Source organism: Rhinolophus ferrumequinum, chromosome 21 (assembly GCF_004115265.2).
Source record: "Rhinolophus ferrumequinum isolate MPI-CBG mRhiFer1 chromosome 21, mRhiFer1_v1.p, whole genome shotgun sequence".
Taxonomy (NCBI): Eukaryota; Metazoa; Chordata; class Mammalia; order Chiroptera; family Rhinolophidae; genus Rhinolophus; species Rhinolophus ferrumequinum.
In genome coordinates, this window is record NC_046304.1 from 13,435,527 (window position 1) to 13,447,114 (window position 11,588).

Sequence of the window (11,588 nt, forward strand, 5' to 3'; positions counted from 1 at the left end):
GCTCCAAAGGGCACCGTTCACGTATACAGTACAATGGAGTTGTACAACCTAATATAACAGGCCTGAATACGAGTCCTCAATTGAGCTGCTGGAAGTATCTTATGATAGTCCATCTTGGGGATGGGAAAAGGGCAGGAAAAATGCCCAACTGTCAGTGAAGAGATTTCCACCTGACCGAGTTGATATCGACTCTGGTGAAGATGGTGACCACCTGCTGCCCGCGAGTGTCAAGGAGCTGACAGTGTTTTGAATAAGCTCAGGTCATAGCCACCTAAAAGGCCAACTGAGTGATGAGAATAGGACTCCAACCATACACTCCAGCCCAGTCCTGAAGCCCTGGTCGATTCTTCCAGCAGCACGCAGGCAGCAGAGACCAGCTGCTCACTAGGCTGGGGGCTAAGGTGGTGCTGCGTCTCAGAAGAGACCAGAATCCAAGGTACCCGTTTCCGAGCTCCAGATCAGAGCAGGAGCAGCATTCCTGAACTCTTGACTCCAGGCCTGAGAAGCCGTGTTTATCAAGTCCTCCCTGGTTGTTTTTTGGAGACTGGCTAGGAGGGAGCAATGGGGGCAGCACATGGCATAGGCAGGAAGCAGTTCTGGTAATGCAGGGGAGAGAGGATGGGGACTAGAGCTAAGCCAGTGGTGAGAGGGGGGTAGAGAGGTCCCCCCGGGCGGCTCTGAGCACATCACTCTTCTGCTTGTACCCCTCTATCTCTGCCTCCTGAACATCCCATCTCTTCAAATGGGCCTCCCACCTCTCTGGCTCAGACTATTTGCCTTACAGAGTCCTACAGTGCCCCTCATACTTGCCCCCTTCTCCCCACTACTGCAGCGAGTCTCCCCTCTCACCTCACCCGATGTAAGACCACCTTCCACTCAGTGACTGTGGCCAGAGAAATCCATCAACAGCCAGCACTAACCCGGAGCTCAGGGGCCCATGATGTCTTCCCGTCTCTTCCAGATCAAGTCTGTGTTTCTCTTGGCATTCAGGGCTTTTCACAGTTGGGCCCACCCTTCTGTGACAGCCACATCTCCCATTGCACCTGAGCAGATCCTGCCCTCCACACCCAACAGAACGACCCTCTAGTCTGGAATACACATGGCTTCTCACTGCTTTCACCTCCTACCAGCCTTCCAGAATCCTACACACCTTCTTAAGTTTTTCCTAATTCTCCCAACCAGGCGAACCTGTATCATACAGGCAGTACTCTCATGATATTTTTCTTTATGCTACAAGATAGCATTTGTAGTTACATTTTCTGGTTATCAAAATATTATGGGTATATTTTCGATGTTAGGAAGATGCTGAAAAGGATAAGGAAGATAGTTAAACTCTCCTGAAAACCAATCACCCAAAGATAATCACTTCTCAAAATTTGATGTAGCTTCTTGATGACATCCTTTGCAAATCCACAGCCCACGGCCCACGCTGGCCTCCAGCTGGAGCTGGGGAAAATCAGGCCCCAGACGGGACATGCAGAGCCACTGATCTGTGCTTCTTGCAGGCATAAAGAACACCACATCACCTGCTCCAAAAGGCTTCTAAATCATTGTGAGGAGGTGGATGGACCTCAGGGCTCTGGCAAAGGCAGCCCAGGCTACCTAGAGCAGAGTGCAGGGATAGGTAACAGTTGGAGAGTTGGAGAGGAGGGGCTGGCTCCTGGGGTCTGTGACATGTGTGTCAGCCCCTGCTTTCTCTAGATCTGGGTGGCTCCAGGATGTGATACCTCTAATCTACAGGCTCTGTCCTCTGCTCTCTGTACCAACTCCAGCCAGCAAGCCAGCATCCCTTTTGTTCTGTTCCACAAATACTCCCCATGCTCGGCTCTGTGCTGGGAAATGCTGGGAACACAGAGAAACCAGACAATCCCTGTCCCCAAGGAGCTCACAGCTGGGTAGGTTAGGAGCAGTTGTCTTGTCAGACTCAGACACTCCATCAACATCTCTGCAAAGCCCAGGTGCTTCAGCCTTGCGTTGAGGGTGAGCCCTGGGTAACCAAGGGTCCAATCACCCAGTGCCCAGGTAGCCACTCTCATCTCCCAAGGCTCACACTGGGCGTCAGTTTCTTAATTTGCTCTCTAGTCTTCTCACTCGGACAGGGTCTTGGTCTGAACTCTGTCCACTTGGTTGGAATTGCCAACTCTTCTTAGCTCCAGCCTTCAAGCCAGGCATTGCACAAGACCCTGTGAGCAGCAGACAAACTTGTTTCATGGGGGACTTTGGCCATGCTCGAGATGCACAGGAGGTAGGCTCCCCTCCTTCTTCTAGCCTCTCCCCTCTGCTGGAACGACAAACGTGGAGAATTCCTTGAACATTTTCCAGGTTCTTTAAGGGTTCATGTTGGGAAGAGAGACAAGTCAAAATAAACCTGTGAAATGTGTCAAGTGTTAAAAAGGGATACACAGGAGTTATGGCAGTAGACTTCTGTGCAGAAAGGTGAGTGAAAGCCTTCAGAGATGAGGTAGACTTTAAGTTGGATTTTAAAGGAAGAGTAGGAGTTTTCTCATTGAAAAAGGAGGGCAGGGCATTGTCAGCTGTGTCTTCCAAAAAGATCCCCATGACAGCTAGTGTGAGGGATGGACTGGAGGTGGAAGCTGTTGGAGCAGGGAGTCGGGCGAGGTAGCTGATGTGGCGGTCCACGCTGGAGATGCACTGAGGCCGGGGAGACGGGCTGTGAAGGAGGCCGTGGAAAACAGCCAATGACCTGTAGCTCCAGGGAAGCGAGTCCTCCTGGAGTTTGGCAAAGACTGGGCAAATGCCACCCTGAAGAATGTGCAGGCAGCCAGAACTTGAAGAGGAGCCAGAAGGCCTGTGGCTCTCGCTCTGAACCTCCATGCAGCGGGTGGGGGTGTTTAGGCCTTTGAAGGAATCTTGGCTGGTGGGAGGGCACTTTGTAAATGATCTTAAGAGATTAAGTGCATCTTTTATTAAGAGAAATGGTGACACCGCTGCCTGCTTGCTGTGAGTTTGTTTATCTGAGTCTTCTCCCCTTCCCCAAGTGGGACATAACACAGAACTGCAATTATTTGTGAAATTTTAAATTGGCTTTTTTTTTTTTCTGCAAGAAAATGGCCCTTGATTCAATTAATTCCTCTCCTGGAGAAGCAGTTAGACATCTGATTGGAAGAGGAATTGAGGGAGAGATGACTGCTCCCCTTGATTCTTTTACTATAATCCAATTAAACCAACATTTATTTATGAAGTGCCCACCAGGGGCACAGCTTTGGGCCGGCAGCTGGAGAGCCCTGATGTGGAAGCCCCCACTCTGTGCCCTCCAAGAGCTCACGATCTAACAAGGGGACGGGAGTAAATTAACGAACTAATAATAAAGAGCCCTGTACAAGACAGACTGAGCAGAGTGCTGAGGGAAGGCCAGCATAGGCAGAACGATCGAGGGAGAGAAAGTTTCAGGCAGAGAGAACGGCTGACTCAGAGGCTCAGGGGAGTGAAAGGAGAAGGAATGTTCAGGAAAGAGTAAGTAGATGGGTGTTGTATGGTATAAGTCACACTGTCCAAGACTTTACCGTTTGCAAAAATTTTCGTCAACCTACTGTCACTTCATCTTTATGAAAACCTCATCCGCTGGAAACCTTAGCCTCGTTATATAGACAAAGAAACGGAGACTCGAAGAGGGGAGTGGTAAAAACACCAGCTGCCATTTGTTGAGCACTAAGTATAGGTCCTGTGTTCTGTTTGCATATGGTATCTAATGTAATTCAATTCCTACAGGAACCTTACAAATTAGACATTTTAGTCACCATTGTGCAGACGAGGAACAGAGACTCAGAGAAGTGAGTCCATAGCAGCACCCGGGATCTGACCCAGATCTTCTGGCTCTAAAGTCTGTGTTCCTTTCAAAACCCTGTGTTAGAAGGGCTGAGGCTGGGGAGGCAGGTCAAGCCCACATGATGAAGGACTTCTGACGCCACTGGGAGATTTAGACTTTGACCTGAAGCTGACAAAGAGCCTCTGTGGGTTTGTGAAAATGCATGAACCATGGTTGGAGGTGACTGAACTACAATGTCGCTTCCAGGCCAATGGCTTTCTGCTTCAAGGTCACATCTCAGGCATAAGTACTTTCTCCCCATCTCTCATAGCCCAGCACCGTGGCTTTTCCAGGTGGCTGTCGTCCCAGATCCCACTTCTCTTCTCCTTGACTTCTGCCTGCATACTAGGTGATTTCAGTATTTGAGGGGATGAAGCCTCTGCCAGGAGAGGTTCTCTGTTCCTGGATCCACTCCACTCCAAGTATTCCTTCCGTCCCTGGCCTCCTGACTCCCCTTCAGGAATATCAAACACCAGAGGCTCAGAATTCCTGACCACAAATTTATTTATCCTGCCTTTCCACCAGACCCTTCCTCTTTCTCCCTATTAGCCTCTAGTGGCTTATAAATAAAATAAAATAACATAACATAAAATAAAAGTAAAATAAATCCCCACTCTCAAGCAGTTTATATTTCAGCAGTAGAAACAGACAACTCATCAGATAAGTCAAATATCAAAAGTGTTAAATAGTGCCATTTAGTAGTGCTAACAAGAAAATATAAATCAGGGAAAGGGGATGTGAACTATTGTGGAGGAGGAAGGTGGAAATTTTAGAGAGGATGGCCAGAGAAGACCTCTGTGAGAAAGTGGCTTGAGTGAATACCGGAAGGGAGAGAGAAGGTGAGTCACCTGGGTACCAGGCAGGGAGGCAAATGCAGGGATACAGAGGGAAGGTACTGGAGTTTCCAGAGCAGCTGGTGGCTGGGGCATCCAGAGGAGAGAACAAAGGGGAGAGAGGAGAAGTCTGAGACACAAGGGAGGGCAGATTCTTTTGCCCCTGTAGGCTCTCTTCTCACTGTAAGGCTTTGTCCTTTTTATTCTGACTTACTTTGATGAAAGCCATTGGAGGTTTGGAGCGGAAGAGTGACATGATCTGACTGACTTTTCAAAAGGGTCACGCTGGCCCCTGTGGAGAATAGACTACACAGGCAAGGTCAAGTTCAGAGCCTACGGCAATAATCCAAGGGCAAGAGAAGGGTGACTTAGCTTGGACGAGGAGCAGAGGAGGTGGTGAGTGATCAGATTCGGGACAGAGTTTGAAAGTAGAGTTGAATGAATTTGCTGGTGGGCCAGAGAAAGAGAGGAGTCAAGGACGACAGCAAGAAATTTGGTCTGGAAAACATCTGGAAAAATGGAGCTGCCCTTAACAGAGATAAGAATGGCTGCCTCAGGAGCTGCCTTGGGGGGTGGTCAGGAGCTCAGGTTGGGACACAGTAAGTGTAAGATGCTTATTAGTCACACAGGGTACCCCTGCTTCATTCTGTTACTTCTTTGGCTACCTAGGCCAGAACACTCTGTTTTACCCAATCTACCAGGCTCCCCGATGTGCTGTTCCCTCCGCATAAAATGCCCTTCCCATCCCATTCATCCCCCAGCAGCCAGCTCAATGCCACACCCTCAGCAAGGGAGTGAACCCTCTCCAGCTGCCCCAGACAGTTAAATAGACGATCTCTGACAGTGCTTCATTCATTCTGAATAGCTCCTGTCTCGTGGTGTCATAAGTGCTCTCTGTGTCAGCAAGGCCTGATTTATCTCTGGCTGCTCGGCATAGTATAGAGGTGAAGAATAAGGGCTATGGACTCACACAAATCCAGATTGGAATCCCAGATTTGCTACTTAGTGGCTGTGGCCCTTAAGCAATTTGCTCAATTACGCTGAGCTTCAGTTTCCCCATTTGTAAAATGGGCACGATAATAGTAGCTTTGTCCTAGGGTGTTTCTGAGGAGTAAGTAAATGAATACCTAAAAAGTACTCGGTGCTGGGCTTGGCATATATTAACCTTTAGTGAATGCTAACATAACCTAATCATAATAATGCATGTTCTTCAGGCAGCTTCTCTAGGGGCCAGCGTGGAAGGTGGATGACGGGTTAAGGAGGTCAGTGAGGACGGGAGCTGAGCAATCATCCAGGTGAACATGGTGAGGCCAGAGACGAGGCAGGGGCCGGGCAGATGGCACAAGGGGCTGTTCATGATGTAGAATGAGCAGGACCTGGTGACATGGGTCACAGGTGGTTGAGAAAGGGAGGGATCTTAGACGATCTGGCCCTGAGCTCTTTCCAGGCCAGCTTTAAACCGTTTTAAACAGCTGTGCTTTCTCACTTGGTCAAAGTCATTCGGTGCTGCGATTTCCCCACTAGACTGCGGGAAGCCTGACCTTTCAGCAGTATTTACAGAATCGACCAGCTAATTTTAGGTACTAGCATCCGCAGGATACTAGGGTAAAAGGCATCCTTACTAGAGCTGCGCCAGCAATGTACTCCCCAAGATGGTGTCACTCACGAGTGAAGCAAGTGTTTATTGGGTGCCTACTTGGGGCCCAGCCTGGGTATCAATGATGTGGGTATAAATAGCCTGTCGATGGTAAGTCAGCAGAGAAAAAGTGCCCTCGGAAAGGCGGTAGCCCTCAGGATTCTGGTCTAGGCTCACTTCATGCTGGACATCAACTCCCAGCCTGCTCTCACTCCAGGACCCTGCCCTCACTCCTCTGCTCTCACTTTAGGACCCCTCTAACACCTTTCTGTCCGCAACTGTCGTGCAGGAGCTCCTTCCCTAAGGCTCTGCGAAAGCCCGGCTCCAGGTTTCGCAGAGGCCTTCTGGAGTAGGAGAGAGCACCCCTGGGATGGCACTGCCTGCCAGGTCAAGGTGGAGGGCGTGTGAGAGATACTGGTGGTAAGGACCAGGAGCTGTCTCCTTCTTCCCTTGTGAAATGTCCCAACAATCTCCACTGGGCCGGATTATATAAGGGAGAGAGTACAAAGGACCTAGCTTGGCACCTGGAACACGGTAGGCGCTTGGCAGGTGTTTGCTTTCTTCTTTCTTTTCCTAGCCACCCTCACCCCTGCTCTTTTTCACTACTCCATAGGCAGCCACTTTCGGGTGGGCAGAGCAGGGAGACAAATTGTAGGCACCAGACAAATGCCATGAGGTGGGCTCAGCCTTGGCTGGGCCACATGCTTAGCTCTGGGATGTGGGCCCTTTCAGTCCCCTCACTCAGGGTGTCATCACCCTGGCTGGCAGTGAGGAAGTGTGGGGTGCCCCGTGCAGCCCCAGCCCCTCCTGCTCCTCACTGCACCAGGACACAGCCCAGAGACATCCTAGTATTCAGCTGGGACCCTGCCATCCTTACCCAGTCTGCCTGCCCACCCTGGAGAAGGATTGACCTGGATAGCCGTGTGGGTCGTGGAGGCACTTCATTTTCCCTCAGCGCTAACTCCAGACCAAGTGCCTCTGTCTGGCTACTTTTCTGGACACTGTCCAGCACTGCTGTGGGCAGCCTGTCGAGCTGTACACAGTGTCATCCACAGCGCTGCTGGCTACTGCACCAGAACTAGATAGAACCAGCCTCCCGTCTCAGTCTGACACCCTCCCTTGTCTCCCTGACCATCCAAAGGCTCAATCATGCTAAAACAGTGGCGAAACAAATGTCCTCAGTGCAGGCTCTAAACTCAAGGGAGTGACGGACTGGTGGGCCATTTTTCTGGGAACAGCTTTAAGTCATGGGAGGACCCCAGTAATGTATGTCTCCCTTGAGAGCGACAGGATGGAGTCCGTTCCAATATCATGGCTTTGGCATTTACTTTCCTTTTCTCACCCTGAAGGAGGTGGCTTTTAATTTGAACCCCGCCCACCTGGGGGCGGGATTCGCCTGCAAAGATGGGGAGGAAGCAGACTGGGGGCCTTCACTCTCAAGGCCAGGCTCCTAGGCGTTCCTCTGTGACAAGTGACGATTTCTGAGGCAGGGCTTGAAGAGGCTGACCCGAGCCAGTGGGGTTTGCAGGAGGTTATTCTGCTGGCAGGGGGGCCAGCTGCTGGAGTTTTCACTGTTAACCACAATGAAAGCCATCTGGGCATTTAAGAGCACTTTGTGGCTTATAATAAACTTCCAGTTGAGCCTGTGAGAGTCACAGTGAGGAATTAATTAGTTCCTTCATGCATTCCGTTATAGACGTCATCCTTATTAGATGTCAGACAATATGCTGCGTTGGTAACAGTGTGATCGCCACGTTTCCAGTGAGAAATCTGGGGCCCAAGAGGGAAAACGTCTCACCTACCATCTCGTCACTGGAAAGTTGGGAGGGGCTTGAACGTCTCATTCAGTTATCCCCACGTGCGGTGCCCCAGGAGCTGAATCTACCTGAATCTACCAGATTCCCTGCTGAGCAGGAGCCCACAGCCCCCTGCTCCCTCTGGGCCACGGGGGTAGAGCAGCTTAAAGGAGACCCAGGAGACGAAACTGGTCATTCACAGCAAGAGAACTTGTCTGCCTGGCTCACCTTGCCCGATTATATTCACCAGGGGTAAACATAGACAGTGGTTGTGGGCAACTTGGGAAATCAAGTGGGAGCAGATTTCTAGACTCTTTCTCGTCGGCTTGTGTTACTGACTTGGGGAAGGGTTTCGGCTGCACAAAGGTTTAGCTCCAAGATATAATAAAACCACACTGAAAAATTCAGTGAACTTTGGAGCATCTGAAAGCTGAAAGAAAAGAGAACTTTCCGATAAAGTCATAGTAATCCCTGCTCAGAAGGCAGTTGCCATGGTTACCCCAAAGTCTCCGGGGCTGTTTTTCATTTTGGCAAGAGATAGTAGATGTTTGCCCAGAGCGAGATGGCTGACCAAAATGGACTACAGGATGTGCTGAGTTCTGGGACCTAAACACACTTGAGGCATCTGGAGCCACTGCCCAAAGGACGGGCCAAACTGGAAACTCAAAGTTTCCTTTCCTCTGCTCATCACTAGAGGGACTGGGGAAAACTGAGCCCCACTTGCCAACAGTTATCACGCAATGGCCACGATGATGGCAGTCGCAACCAGCTCCACTTGATGAGCACGGGGCTAGCACTATGCCAGGTGCTTTATATACGTCATTTCACTTGACCCTTGCAGCCGCCTTGTGAAGGAGGTGTTGTGAGAGTCATGTTACAGACAAGTCAACTGAGGCTCAGGGAAGCTAAGGCACTTGCTGGACCTCACAGCAAACACTGGCACTGGAATTCCAACTCAGGGAACCTGGACCCAAAGGTCCAGGGGCTGGGTGTGGACTCCATTTTTCAACTAACGGAACTGAGAACTTGGAGGATAGTGTCTCCTTCTGCCTCGTTCCTCCCCTGGTAGCACCCGACTCGTGCACCTCTCTTAGAGATGCCCAGCATGATCCACTCGCTAGTGATGTCTCCTTCCCTCGCCTGGCCCACCTGGGCATGCCCAGATGCCCTGCCAAACGCCCAGTGCTCCAAACCTGATGTTCCCAGCCAATGAGCGACCACCGGGGGAAGGTGTGATCTCCTTGATTGGCAGCTGTTCGTCTTTCTGTCTGATGGACCACCAGGTCTGCCTGTGGGGTCACGGCCAGGGTGGATGTGGATGGATGGGCACTCTGTCCAGCTGTGCTCACCGACTCCGTTTCCCTGGGCCTGGGCATTCTCCACACACTCCTGTGCAGGCGTCGTGTCTTTTCCAGTCTGTATCCTCTGCATCCTTAGCCCGTTGCACGTGAACGCTTTCCAGTTATCCATTTATTCAGCAAGTACATATCAAGTTCTTGATGGGTACCACCAGGTCCTATGCTGGCCCTGAAAACATTGAGACAAAATACCAGTCCCTGCCTTCAAGATGCTACCGTCTGAAGGGGTAACACACAGGAAATTACAAGGTTTCTTTTGTGATACAAGGAGTCAGAGGAAGCCGCAGGGACTCAGAGACCACGAACCAGCTTTACCCAGGAGGTAAGGAAGGATTTACAAAGAGTGTCGCATTTGCTCTGCGGAAAGAAATATGCAGAAAATAGTTAACGTAGCAAGCTTGAAGCTGCTAGCTTCAGATGCGCTTGCTTGCAAGGTTTGTCCTTGGCTGGACTCAGGGAACTTGGCTTTTGAAATATTCCCTAGCTGATAAAGCATTTTGTTGGGACTTCTGCTGTCCTTTGGGGAGCCTAAAGTTTTGATAGTTTCTAGGGAAGGAATACCCATGTGATCAGCCCGCAATAAACACCCTAAACTCCAAGTCTCGAACAGCCTTCCTGGGCAGAAACATCACATGTGTGGCTGTATTTTCGCTGCTGGACAAAGAAGAACACCCAGTGTGGCTTCTCGTAGGAGGGAGAACATAGGAAGCCTGTGCGTAAATTTCTCCAGGCTCCACCTGATGTCTTTGTTGTTGTTCTAGTGCATCTTTTCACTATAACAAACTATAACCATGAGGACAGCATATGCTGAATCCCAAGACTTCTTCTGGTGAGCACGTAGGTGATCTTGGGGGCCCCTGAAAGAGGACAGATGAGTGAAATTTTAACGGGGAGAGCAGGAATAGAGGGCATTCCAGGTCCAGGGAATAGCATATGCAAATTCACAGAAGCATGAACAGGTAGGGCTTGCGCAAGGGACAGTGTGGCCTGTGGAAAATCAAGAGAGAGAGTGATGAATCCGCAAAAGTTCAGAGGAAACAGGCTAACCATGGGGGAGGAAGCAGAGGCTGGGAGGCCAGGGAGGAGGCAACTACAGTGATGTAGGCATTACCTATGGGACCCAGGTGACGCTTACGACTCCTCGCCAGACCTCCCTCTCCCTTTCCACCCTTCCTATTGTCCAAGAGCTATGTACATTTACCCAGTCTGTTCTGATGGGGCCAGCTGTGCATTCTGCTACTATCGTCCCAGGTCACCTCTCTGGGTGGCCCATGATGGTCTACGTGGGCTAGCACAGTGGTACTCAGCCAGGGACGATTCTGCTCCTAGCCCTCCACAAAGGGACATTTGGCAATATCGGAGTCATTTTGAGTGTCATAACTGGGGGTGGGGTTGGTGCAAGCCAGAGAAGCTGCACAACATCCTACAATGCATAGTGCAGTGGGACACCTAGGCTGAGAAAGCCATCTGTAGAATTAGCACTGTCCAGTTGAACGATTTTGCAGTGATGGAAACATTATATAATTCTACAGAGTCTAATGCAATCACCAACTCACATGAGGCAATTGAACCCTGCAAATGTGGCTAGTTGTGGCCGAGGAACTCGTTTGAATTTTCTTTCATTTTAATTAATTTAATTTTAATCTTAAATAGCCACGTGTGGCTGATGGCTACTCTCCTCAACAGAACAAATCTACATTCTAAGCGGACTGTAGCGATTCTTCTTCAGTTCCTGAGGAGAATCTCCTTAGTTTTTATACTTTCCAGCTCCAAGATTGTCTGCAAAGCACACGCTCTGTGTCTTAGAAAGAAAGGCTTCCAGCATTTTCTGGGCCAGACAAACCCGTGGCCCAGGCTCTGAGGTTGAGTCCAGCTCTCTACCTTCCCTCAAGGTGACTTCTCTGGGGCTTTGGTGTCCTTTTCTGCCAGTAGAGTCAATCAGGACTATCTCAAGTTGTGTCATCGAACCTCAGGTATGAGGAAGAAGTTGGGTTCTTGAAACTTTTTTTCCCAAGAGGCCCCTAATTTGCCTACTTCCCTTCCAGTCACCAGCTCTGGACTATTGAAAAGTACAGCCTTGGTCAAACCTCCAAAACAGTCCCTTTGTTCCTTTCTTCTAGGATGATGAGCACCTGTTAT